General features: G+C 40.5%; 1 long non-coding RNA gene across 1 annotated transcript in view; it reads left to right on the top strand.

Moving 5' to 3' along the window:
* Positions 1 to 3874, top strand: part of LOC132436608 (uncharacterized) — a 66782-nt gene extending 62908 nt beyond the window's left edge. The window contains exon 3 of the long non-coding RNA XR_009521816.1: positions 3694 to 3874. This is a non-coding gene — a long non-coding RNA (uncharacterized lncRNA). The remainder of the gene's footprint in view (positions 1 to 3693) is intronic.
* Positions 3875 to 13507: the final 9633 nt, after the last annotated feature.

The following is a 13507-nucleotide window of genomic DNA, read 5'->3' as shown; positions in this document are numbered from 1 at the left end:
ATCTTCCCCTTAGAAAAATGGAGATAACATCTTCCTTGCATAGTTTTTGTGACGATTAGAGATAATGTATAGAAAACGTCTGGCACTTTGGTAAAACAGCTCAATAGATGCTAGGATTATATTGTAATATGCAGTATAAGTACATCACTAGGGTTTGATTTGCTAATTGTGATTCTTCCTTTACTGGAAAATATCCAGTAACTGACAGGAGTGTTTAAACTTTAACTCTTGTCTTTCTAGACCTGTGAGCATTGCAGCAATGGAAAAACCGAGTTCTTGATTTAGTTAAAGGAAGAAATGAGGCTGGGCAGATGGCATCTGGTCTGAAGGCGCAGTATGGGGAAAACAGTTGAAAGTTTTTCAGGCTCATGTGACAGTGGCCTCTGTTCTCACCCTCACACCTAGGAAAGGTCCAATAACCTGAGTCTCTCGGCCTCCAAGGGAATTAAGCTGAGTTTATTCCTGAAGTATAAACTTTCAAACAGTGGCTCTTTTTTTTTTTCCCTTTTAGAATATGGTTTGGAACCTGATGCCAAAGCTAAAAGGTTGATTGTATATTGAACCAGAAAGCTAGATAGCTGGTCCAGGTAACTCAAACCAGACATTTTTCTAAAATCTGAACCAATGGATTAAATTTAGTCATATAATTTTAATGGTTTTCTAAACTGTTTTTCTGCCTGTGTGGATCCAATTCAAACATATAATTGCCAATTAATAGTGCAGCATGTTCTCTGACTTTCGGCTTTGTAGACCAGCTTGCCTGTAGAAATTACAAGGCCGTTGTGCGATCCTCCCTCGTACTCAAAAGAGAGGATCTTTTTGATTCTAGAGTAGAAAGATGATTCCCTTATCCCCAGTTGAGTATCTTATCAGTGGAATGATTGTAAAGTAATAATTACAAAGTTGCTCTGGAATCAAGACAATCAGTTAAAGAAACCTCAGTTTCAGGGCACATTGTTGCAACCTGAATAATTTGAAAATGTGGATATCTAAACAGATCTCAGCTCAATTTACTGCATCCAAATAATGGGTGCATTGGTTTCCTAGGGCTGTCATAACAACGTACCATAAACTGGGTGGCTTAAAATAACAGAAACGTATCACTTCAGAGTTCTGGAGACAAAAATCAAAGTGTTGGCAGGATCGTGTTCCCTCTGAAGGCGCTAGAGTAGAGTTTGTTCCAGGCCTGTCTCTTAACTTCTGGTAGCCTCAGGCATCCCTTGCCTCACAGATCATCACTCCAGCCCTCTGTCCTCACATGGTGTTTTTCCTGTGTGTCTTCACAACATTTTCCCTCTGTGTATATCTGTTTCTGTGTCCAGATTTCCCCTTTTTATAAGGACACCATTCACATTGGATTAGGGCCCACCCTAATGCCCTTGAGGTCACATTCTGAGGTACTAGGGGTGAGGACTTTGACATCTCTTTCCTGGGGGACATGATTCACCCCATAATGATGGGCTTGGGTTTCTCACCAAAGAAAGCTTGTGAACTTTTCAGTATTCACCCCGTGACTAAGGGACTCTCTGCTAATGTCTCCCTCTCCATCAGATGCATCTCTTAAAGGCATGAAACGTTCACAAATTCCAGGGGCTATAGTTCTTACAGAATTTCTTGTAAGATAAAGAACTGAGAGTTTAGCTGTATGTATATATGACTTAAAATTTACAGAGTTGGCAAACAGAGATGCTGATGCAAATTTTTTTGTTGACTAAGTACATAAAAATCCATGGTCAATAGAGCAGAGCTAATGTAGAAAAGATTTAAGAGGAGGAGGATTTAAATTGGAGCTTGAAGTGAGGAAAAGAGGAATTTATATTGCTAGAGAGGTTGGGGAAAGTCAGTCTAAAAAGGGAACCGTGACACAGATAAAACTTCAGAGAATAGAATGGGCAAGTTGGTGGTCTGGTGGACTTTAGTCAATTAATATTCACCCAGTGTGTCTATATTCTAGGCCCTTGGAATATCTCAGTGAACAAAATATAAAAATCACTGCCCTCATGGAGCTTATACTCTTGGTGTATATGTGTGTGTTGTGGGAAGAAACAAAATAAATAAGTAAGTAAATATTAGAAGGTGATAAGTACTTTAGAGAAAGAAAAAAAATGTACGGTAGGGGAAAGAGGATTGGGAGTTGGGGAGAGGGTGGCTGCAATTTTAAGCAGGCATTCAGAGTGGGCCTCACTAAGAAGGAAACTGTTGAGCAAAGACTTGAAGAAGGTGAGGGGACCCTATGGCTCTCTGAGGGAAGAACATTCTAGAAAGAGAGAAGCACCAGTGCAAAGGACCTAAGGGAGGAACGTGCCTGAGATGTTTAAGGAACAGCAGGTGGCCTTTGTGATCAGAGCAGGTTGATCAAAGGGGAGAAGAAGGAAACCAGTCCATTGTGAGGACTTTTGTTTTTACCTGCGTGAAACAGGTAGTCTGGGTAGTCGTTACTGAGTTGATGCGGAGGAATGAAATGATATGACTGATGTTTAAAGAGGATCCCCTTGGCTATCCAGGGGACAAGGTTGGAAGCAGAGAGAGAATTTTGGAGGCCATTAGGTAACCCAGGTAAGAAATAATGGAGCCTGGATCAGGGTAGTACCTATGAAAGTGATAAGGAAACAGATTGGATCCTGGATATAAGGTTTTCTTGAGGGCTTTCTTACAGCCAATAGGATTTTCTGACAGATTGAATGTGGAGAGTGAGAGTCAAGTGTAACACTATAACTTGTCTTGAGCAACTGGAAGGATGGAGTTGTCATTAGCTGAGAACAGGAAGCCTTGTAGGGGCAGGGTGTTTGTGGGATGGCGTAGGGAGAAACTGGGACTTCCATTTGGGACACAGAAGTTTGAGATGTCTATTAGGCATCCAAATGGAGATATTAAACAGGCAGTTGTGTATGTAAGTCTGGAGTTCAGCAGAGAGGTTGGAGCTGAAAATATAAATTTGAGAGTCTCTGGAATATGAAGACGGGATGAACTCTCCAAGGTTGTGAGTGATGATAGAAAAGACATCCCAGGACTGAGCCCTGGGACCTTCCGACGTTAAAAGGAGAAAGAAGAAAAAGAGACTGAGAAGGAGTAACCAGTGAGGTAGAAAGAACAGCAATAGGATTTGTTTGACTAGCTGAGGGTTAATAATCTGTTGAGACAGGACAAGGGATAAGTTGGACTTGAAGACCAAGCATAGTCCCTAGATTCTTTTAGAGGCTGAAACTAAGGCATAACTTGATAAAAGATTTGTCTAAAATGACTTCATGGTAAATATCTCCTTCTAATCCCAGTCCCTTGATTCAATCAGAACCCTCATGGTTGAGGAAAATTTTGTAATGTGCAAGGTTTAGAGATATGTATCCCACTCTCCCATGGAATTCGATAGGAGAGGCTGTTTCATTCTGAGTTGTTCAGAGTAACAAATTCTTCATCTACTGGGTGTGTGTGTGTGTCTGTGTATGTATTTCTGATCAGTGGCATTTTAGAGAAGCATCCACAGAGCCACCAAAGTTAATAGGTCAGTATTACTTTCTTCAAACGTAGTTTTACTCACAAGCTTGATAAAGGCTAGAGGGTGCAGGCTCAAAAGCCAGACTTAAGGAAAGAGTTCCCTGAATCCTGTTTCTGGTCTCATGCTCTTTTGTTTTGGTTGAGATAATTTGTCTTGCTTGTTGATCTTTGACCTGAGACTTAGGGTTTTCTTTTTTGCAGGATGAAATTGAAGTTTGAAATTAAAGACCAGTAGATTCCAAAGGAGACCGAAATAATACCTTCGGAAGTTCAAGTGTGATGTAACAGTATACTAGAGAGGAAGACGTGGAAATTCAACAATATCACACAAGAGAGTTGAAGAATCAGAGGTGGTGGTTTGGCACCTCCTATGACACACAGATCCCAGGTGGGTCATCCCGAACTTGGAAAGAGAGCATGTAGTAGAATTTTCACTAATTTCTGTTTGTGGCTCTAGGGTAATTGCTGACTAAACTGATGCTTCAAATAAGTAACTAAGCGTTGGCATTTTATAGCCTTTGAAACTTGTTTTTAGACATTTTTTGGTCTTATTTCTCTGTTGCCTTTTTGATCTAAACTCTCAAACTCTTTCAGAACTGAAGCAGGAAATTTAGATTTAACCTCAAGAGTCAATGTTTTGTCTTGTGTCTCGTCTAATATAATACAGATGTGAAGATGGCTGTATTTTACTTGAACACTTATTGAATTTATGCCTTACTCCTTTCTCTTTCTAATGGGAAACAGTCTAACTCTAGTCCTCATTAAACTCAGAGAACCCAAGCTGTAATCTTGAGAATGTACATGGAGAGAAGATATATTTAGGTTATTTACTTAGGTTACAAAGCCTTAAACTGCTTCACTATTTGAGGAAAAATATCTCCTGTCTATGAAAGACAATGAGAAACAAAGAAAAATGTTAAAGATTTAAAAAGTGTTAAAGAATTGAAAAAATGGCCCTTCAAAATGCTCTTTTCTGACTAGAATGAGTGTCAGTTCATTACCTGGGCAGTCTGTACTGTAGTGAGATGTCCCTTTTGAACACTCTACATTCTAGCTTGACAATGACTATATTTCCTTTCTTTCTTTCTTTCTTTTTTTAAACATCTTTATTGCAGTATAATTGCTTTACAGTGTTGTGTTAGTTGCTGCTGTATAACAAAGTGAATCAACTATACGTATACATATATCCCCATATCCCTTCCCTCTTGCTTCTCCCTCCCGCCCTCCCTATTCCCACCCCTCTAGGTGGTCACAGAGCACGGAGCTGTTCTCCCTGTGCTATGCGGCTGCTTCCCACTAGCTACCTATTTTACATTTGGTAGTTCATATATGTCCATGCCACTCTCTCACTTTGTCCCACCTTACCCTTCCCCCTCCCCATGTCCTCAAGTCCATTCTCTACATTTGTGTCTTTATTCCTGTCCTTTCCCTAGGTTCTTCAGAACCATTTTTTTTTTTTAGATTCCATATATATGTGTTAGCATATGGTATTTGTTTTTCTCTTTCTGACTTACTTCACTCTGTACGACAGACTCTAGGTCCATCCACCTCACTACGAATAACTCAATTTCGTTTCGTTTTATGGCTGAGTAATATTCCATTGTATATACGTGCCACATCTCCTTTATCCGTTCATCTGTCGATGGACACAGGTTGCTTCCATGTCCTGGCTATTGTAAATAGTGCTGCAGTGAATGTGGTGGTACATGACTCTATTTGAATTATGGTTTTCTTAGGGTATATGCCCAGTAGTGGGATTGCTGAGTCATATGGTAATTCTATTTTTAGTTTTTTAAGGAACCTCCATACTGTTCTCCATAGTGGCTGTATCAATTTACATCCCCACCGACAGTGCAAGAGGGTTCCCTTTTCTCCACACCCTCTCCAGCATTTATTGTTTGTAGATTTTTTGATGATGACAATGCCTATATTTTCTATCTACAAAGCTAGTTCTCCCAAATTGTGCTATTCCAGAGAACTGCGCAGACTGAATATTTCAGCAACTTTGAGGTCACCATCTCAGCTTCCTGTGGCATAAATCTTCTGTAGGTCAGTTGGGCAGAGAAGGGCCCAACTTGTCCAGTGACTGTGATACAGACAATGACACCCAGCTCCTTTGGCCGAAGTGCTACATTTATCTATCAGTACTGATCCAACAATCTGAATTTTTTTTTCAGGTTGGTGGCAAATGTATTTCAGAGGGAAAAAATACTTCATAGTGTAGACGTGTAATGTGAGCTCATTTATATGGTTTAGGAATGATTTCTTCAGTGGCCCAGTGACCTGATCTGCTTCAACTAGTCTAAACATGTGTCACAATTATGTTTGTACCTCTCTTTGGATTTATTTGATTAGAGGCTTTCTTGTTGACTTGTGTTACAGGGGAAAATAAACACGTATCCCTGTCCTCAGACCAGTCACTGGTTTGTTTACTCTGATGGTTGCAACCAATCATGAAACAGAGCTCTCCAAAGATGGCATGGTGGCCTCTCCTAGGACATAGTGAGCTTTCGGTCGGTGTAACCAGGGACAGACACGACCCTGGCATGCAGCCAGGTGGCTTCATGGCCAGGGTCTTAGAAGGAGACTCATGACTGAAGGACCAGTTGGTCTAGATGGCTTCCACATCCCCTTCTCACTCCCAGCTGCTTTGATCAGTGCATTTGATTCAATCCTTTCAGGACTGACAGTATCTGGAGAGCTTGGTTAGTAAATGAACAGTTTGGAGTCATGTTTACATCTGGTCCATTGGGTGCCAGTGAACCAGCTAATAATCACATGTGTACACTTGGCCATGGTGTGGAGAATCAGCATTCTGTGAGAGGAACATTTAAAATCACTTTTTGTTTTGGCATTGACATTTTCTTTGAAATTTAAATTTTCTATCATGTCCTCATTAGAAATGCTGGGCATCTGATTTAAAAAAAAAACAAAAACCCCAAACAACCTATGTTAGCTGACACTTCTAAAGTAATATATATTTATAAATATATAAGAGTATAATAATAAAACTAATGATCATGTCAGCAGTACCACTACTGTGGCAGAATGCAATTTGGTATATCTGGTCAAGAATTATATTATTTTCTAATAAGACAGTAAAATATTTCTATTGTTGTCACTATGGTACACCTTACCATTGTGGAATTATAACAAATCCTCATTTGTTCCCTCCTCCCGATCCTGCCGTGTGTTCCTTGCTTTGCATAGACGTTGCATAACATTTACATGTAAGTTTAAACCTAGAATGGTGAACTAGAAGGTACTAGAGGAAAGAGTACGGAGCTGTTGGTTCAGATTGTTCTGGGTTTGAAACTCCGCTGTGAAACTCATCAGCTGTGTTGCATAGTTTCCAACTTCTTCGATTCTTTGGAAAAAGACCCTGGGCTTCATGAAATTCTGCTTGATGTACATCCTGTGTCCAGAGAGACATCGTTCATAAGAGGGACCGTTATTCCCAGTTGGGCCTGGGGCATTAGCGGGAACAAGGCGCAACAAAGTAGTTGAGAAGCGACAGCATCCTTTTTCATCTGTGTTATTGGCTTGTCCCTTGTTCAGTGGTTGATTGGAGATCAAAGGTGGAAGGGAAACCAGGGTGTGCTCAACAACAAGGATCTTGATGTTCTTGAAAGACAGTATTTAGCTCAAATACTTCTGTGTGGCAAAGATGAATGCATATTAGATTTCTGAGAGTTTTTGTGATGACCAGGAAGTCTTCTAGTCAGTATTTGTTTGTTTTTCTTTATAGGGCGTATCTGAAGAAAGCCCCAAAGAAAGATGGTTTTTATGAAGCTTTGCTCCTTTTGGTGTTTCCTGCCTTGTTTTCCTTCCTTACTCCAAGGGCAGCCTTGCTCTATGTGATGTATGACCAGGCAGCCCAGACTTCTTTTTTTCTTTTTAAAGGATTTGTTTGTTTATTTATTTATTTATGACTGCATTGGCTCTTCTTTGCTGCGCGCAGGCTTTCTCTAGTTGTGGCCAGTAGGGGGCTAGTCTTCAGTTGGGGTGCACAGGCTTCTCACTGTGGTGGCTTCTCTTGTTGCGGAGCACAGGTTCTAGGCATGCGGGCTTCAGTAGCTGTGGCTTGCGGGCTCTCTAGAGTGCAGGCTCAGTAGTTGTGGCGCATTGGCTTAGTTGCTCCACAGCATGTGGGATCTTCCTGGACCAGGGCTCGAACCCATGTCCCCTGCATTGGCAGGTGGATTCTTAACTGCTTTGCCACCAGGGAAACCCCAGACTTCTTATATTCATGTCTGGTGCTGCATTCTCCAGTGTGTCTGTAGAATCTCAAGGCCTTGCTAGTGTTGTTTCCCTGGCAAAGGCTCTTCCAAAGTGGAAGTGTGAGTTCTTGAACCAAGCTTGCTCTGACCAAGCCAGCCAGTATATACATTGCACATTTAGTGACGGCCTATCTTTTCAAAAGAGAGCTAGCTTCAGGCCTTCAGGTGCTGGGATGGCAAAAGTTATTTCAGGATGCCCTTCCCATATTTGATGATCCCACATCAAGACTTGGAATTTATATGGATTTATATATAGAAGATTCTCAAAACTAAAGTTCTTGGATGCAAGGAACTTGAATTTAAATCACGCGACTTATGTGTTTTGACATTCATACCTGCTGATGATCACCAATTGTTGTGTAAGATGACTTACGGAGGATCTAGCAAAATATACTCTGAATCATGTGACATTGCTGTTCTAATTTACAATTAATTTATCATGGCATGAATGACAGATTTTAATTAGTTTGGTTAATACAGGGGATGAGAAGTCATATAGTTCAGTAGAAGCATCAGAAGGACCCTCATATATGTGATCGTTTTTGTCAGACACACTGAATCAGTGAATTCTTTCCTTCTCTTTGGGAAGATGTTGCACTTGGGTGACATAGCGGGAAGCTCAGTGATGTTGGAGAATGTCTGTAGATAAAACTGATCTGTGTCCAAACCATTCCACTTGATAGGCAAGTGGCTTGGAGTTGCAAAGACTGGGGCTCCTAGAGCTGGAGATGGGTTCAGAGGAAGGGCAGGGCTGGCCTGGCCCTTGGGCTGCAGAGCACAGAGCCTTAGGAGATTGAACAACAGCATCTAGACCAAAGCTCGAGTCGGGTGCCAGACTAGGTGAAGGAGCAAACCAGAGTAGAGAGAGGAAGACTGGGCATGAGGCTATATAGCAAGGTATCTGAGGCCACTAGACCAAGAAAGTGAGGGTACAGGGCAGGCAGGAGGCAGAACACAAGGGCCTGGGTCAGGGTCTGACAACCTAGCTAATTGGAGAGCTATGTATAACCAGCTCACTCACTTGGCAGTGAGCATGTCTTAAGGCAAATGCACTGTGCAGAAGATCTGATCACCGGACACCCTAATTTTAATTCCTTGGGATCCCTGGGCTTGCAGATCTGACTCTTCTGGTTTTGGAAGAGTGAACTCTGGAAAATGGGTTATCCCCAAAGAAGCTGGGGAAATCTGACCCTTCCCTACTCTACCTTCCCTCACCAGTCAAAAAAAGTAGCAAACCTCATAGCAGGTCTCAGGAATGTTCATGGTTAATGGAAAATGCTGGAGAAGAGGTAGGAAATTTTGGTCCTTTATAACTGGTTTGAAGCTTTACATTCTGGCAGCTGAAGATGTATTGAGTCCTCATTCCCTGTCATCTGCTTTTGCTATTTGGCCTGCAATATCATGCATTTAATGCATGTCTACTCTTGAATTTTTGTATGGGCCTATAAATATTAGACGTTAACAGTGAAGGGGACAGGGACATTTTAGTGGAGTAAGCCGTTAGATGGTCTTGGTTTCCAGTTTCATTTCGTTAATTGATGGTCTGCTCATTTTAATCTGAAATACAAAGGAGCTATTGAAGTGGAGGAATGTTTTCATGTTCTCATATCAGAGCCACATGAGCAAAACATTAAAGAATAGTACTAGTTCAAATGGTTTCCAAATCAGTCACATTTCTCTATAATTTTCTCATTCTGATTCCTGTTTGTATTTTCTGTGGAGGCCAACTTGTGGTTGTCATAGCAATTCCTTTTTTCTACACGAATCTCTGATATTTTGATTTTTATTATTTGTACCTCATAGCAAGTCAAGATCTATTAAAATCTAAATATTTTCTTTAAAATAACCAGAATAGATCTTTAACCTTCACCTCATTACTCTTAATGTCTTTTGACCTCTGATTTATAGGATTTCTTAGGATTCTCTTTTGATGTAAGAAGAAATAGTCCCATGAACAGGGTGGTTTGAAGACGATGAAAGTCTGTGAGTCCTGGTACCCACCATTCTTCCCTTTGCTTTTAGCACCTTCAGCGGCTCTGAAGCCATTGGGTATTTCTATCATGGCTGTACACAGGTGGTCCTGGCTGAAATACCAAGAGTCTTTGCTGGATTTTGTTCCCTTTTCTTTCTCCCATCCTTATTATTTCCTTCCGTATGCTTTTAGATTTTTTTCCATGCAGTTTTCATGTATTGTTTTGACTCCACTAAAATTTTTCTATTAAAAAGTTTTGTTTGAAGCTGGCAATGATCCGATTCTTGTCAAATCCATAGCTTCTCAGAATTTACCATTGTACCTTTTCTGTGGCTTTGATATTGTTGACCAGTCAATCCTCCTTGAAGCTGTCTCCTCTGGGTTTTTTTTTTTTTCCTCTTTTTTGTCTTTCCATCTTCCCACCCATCCAGTGGCTATGTCATGAATACCGTGCAGGGTCCTGCATTGTTCTGGTTATCTGGCTTGGCCTTTCCCAACATCTCCTAGGCTCTTCTTTAGTTCCTGCTCCAAAAAGGAGCCCCTCATCCCAGGTTCTGCCTTGAACAGCTCCAGGTTCCACATGCGCTTCCTGGGTGGGCTTATTCACCCTCTGGATGCCACCTGTCATGAGAGAAGGCTAACTAACCCTCAAATCCATATCCCTGGTTTGGACCGCTCACCTCCACTGCAGTTCTCTGTCTCCAAAGAGCGATTGAGACATTGCAGGACATCTCCACTTTCAGGACCTGCCATCTAACAGTGGGTTCATATCTTCTCTCCCAGTTCCAACCTGGCTATTCTCAACTACCAGAGGCACTAGTTTCCTGCCAGTTGCCTAGCCTAAAAACCTTTAAATCTTTGACTCTTACTGTTTTGCATTTTCTATATCCAGTTTAATATGAATGGTCGCTACTATTGGGCTGGCCAAAAAGTTCGTTCGGACTTTTCCGTAAGATGCTACCCAAAACCCGAACGAACTTTTTGGCCAACCCAATAATTACTTCACAATACTTTTCCGATCCCAGCCTCTATGTTTACTGTCACCTTCTAATGTTACAGGTGAGGCCATGGAGCTTAGAGTGCTTCTTTGCCTCTTTATCAGTTACAACATAGAAAAGCCAGGACCTGATTTCCTGATTCAAATGCAAATCCCTGGTTGAAGACCATGGGTTTAGAGCAGTGGTTCTCACACTTAATGGTCTCAGACCCTATTTAGACTCAAGAAATATTGAAGACTCCAAAGAACTTTTATTTATATGGGTTATAGTTATTGATATTTATCATTTTAGAAACTAAAACTGGGAAGTTAAAAATACTAATCTTTTTAAAAAGCAATAATAAGCATTATATATGAACAAAGAATATTTTTACAAAAAATAACTTTTTTCAAAACAAAAACAGTGAGAAAAGTGATATTATTTTACATTTTTTTTGCAAATTTTCTTAAGGTCTGGCTTAGTAGAAGACAGTTGGACTGTTAAACCTGCTATTGCTGTGATGTCATCCTGTAACCCTGGGAAAGATCTGCTGTACACTGACTGGTGAAAGGATGGGAGTGAGAAAGGCAGATAACATCTTAATATCATCATGGAAATGATTTGATTTCAAGGACTCCCTGAAATGGTCTTGGAGATCTCCAAGGGTCTCAGGACCATATTTTGAGAATCACTGGCCTAGAGGGTTGCTAAGTCTTTTTCTGACTCAACATCTTCTTGTTCTTGTCATGACCTTTCCATTTTTGTTTTGAGGTTTATATAAGAAAAGTTCAAAGTCGAACATAATCATGTAATCAGAATCTAATATATATTGAGGAATTCAATCTCTAAAGCTTGAAAATACAGCATATGATGAAGTGGTAGCTTTTTAAGAATCATGATGTTAAATTTCCATGCTCATGACCAAGAGGTCACACTTCATTGTTTTCTCCAATTCTGTGTTCTCATCTCTCTAGTTCTTCTGACCACCTGGATTGTGATTTTCTTTAATATAAAGCTAAATTTTTGTTATTTGTGTTAATGGAGAGCAAAATGGAGATATAGGAAATAACTCTAAACTCTATCACGGCGCCTTTCCCCTTCTTTATTTGGTAATCAGTCATACACTGAGTTTTGCTCTGTGCTCAAACTGCTCAATGCTGGGATATTAAATCTATAGCCACAGTGGTCCCATCCCTGAATTCATACCTTGGTATGAACACAGGCTTAAACACCAGTAATCACAATATAATGTGTTAAGAGAGAAGACCTAACTCCTTCGAGAGAAACCTGTGGTGACACCAAGCAAGGTCATTCTCTCTTTTAAGACACTGCTAGATGAACAATGATCTCCAGTCCCCTTTTGGTCAAAAGAAACTGTTTGGAACATGTAGATCCAACGGTTTCCAGTGTTTAGTGTTGATCAGAAAGCTTATCATCTATCAGTTAACTGTGGAAACTTTTTTTTTTTTTTTGGCGGTACACGGGCCTCTCACTGTTGTGGCCTCTCCCGTTGCAGAGCACAGGCTTCGGACACGCAGGCTCAGCGGCCATGGCTCACGGGCCCAGCTGCTTCGCGGCATGTGGGAACCTCCCAGACCGGGGCACCAACCCGTGTCCCCTGCATCGGCAGGCGGACTCTCAACCACTGCACCACCAGGGAAGCCCAACTGTGGAAACTTTTATTCTTCTAGAGACTGAACATAAGCCAGAAGAGTATATCATGGTGGGTAGATTGTGGAGAGAGGAGGCAGGAATTTAAAGCTAGAAATGAAAATGGTGGTGATGGGGATCTGAAAAAAGCACTAGCGCAGGGACTGTCTCTGGATGGCTGCTTCCCTCTCTGGAGAACAGAGAGAGTATCACCTTTTCACACCACAATTCAGGCATGGATTGAGAGAAATAATACCACCACCACCACAACTGCTATTACTACTATTACTACACTACTAATTGTAGCAGGCAACAATGTACTGAGTACAGGCCTACCTCAGAGATATTTTGGGTTTGCTTCTAGACCACTGCAATAAAGTAGATATAGCAATAAGGTGAGTCACACAAATGTTTTTGGTTTCCCAGGGCATATAAAACTTATGTTTACACTACACTGTAGTCTATTAAGTGTGCAATAGCATTATGTCTAAAAAATGTACATGCTTTAAATAAAAATATTTTATTGCTAAAAAATGCTAACCGTCATCTGATAGGGTTGCCACACACCTTCAACTGTAAAATGCAATTATCTGCAAAGTGCAATAAATTGAATCACAATAAAACAAGGTATACCTGTACTGATTATGTGCCAGGCACAATGCTAAGCTCTTTGCATGCATTATTTTACTGATTGATTGAAGTATAGTTTATTTGCAATGTTGTATTAGTTTCTGCTATACAGCAAAGTGATTCAATTATACATATATATATATATATTCTTTTTTATATTCTTTTCCATTATGGCTTATCACAAAATACTGAATATACTTCCTTGTGCTATACAGTAGGACCTTATTCTGTATATAACAGTTTGCATCTGCTAACCCCAAACTCCCAATCCATCCCTCCCCCACACCCTCTCCCCCTTGGCAACCACAAGTCTGTTCTTTATGTCTGTGAGTCTGTTTCTGTTTTGTAGATATGTTCATTTGTGTCATATTTTAGATTCCACATATAAGTAATATCATATGGTATTTGTCTTTCTCTTTCTGATTTACTTCACTTAGTATGATAATCTCTAGGTCCATCCATGTTACTGCAAATGGCATTATTTCATTCTTTTTTATGGCTGAGTA

Source organism: Delphinus delphis, chromosome 13, assembly GCF_949987515.2.
Source record: "Delphinus delphis chromosome 13, mDelDel1.2, whole genome shotgun sequence".
Taxonomy (NCBI): domain Eukaryota; kingdom Metazoa; phylum Chordata; class Mammalia; order Artiodactyla; family Delphinidae; genus Delphinus; species Delphinus delphis.
This window is presented reverse-complemented; position numbering and strand designations above follow the sequence as displayed.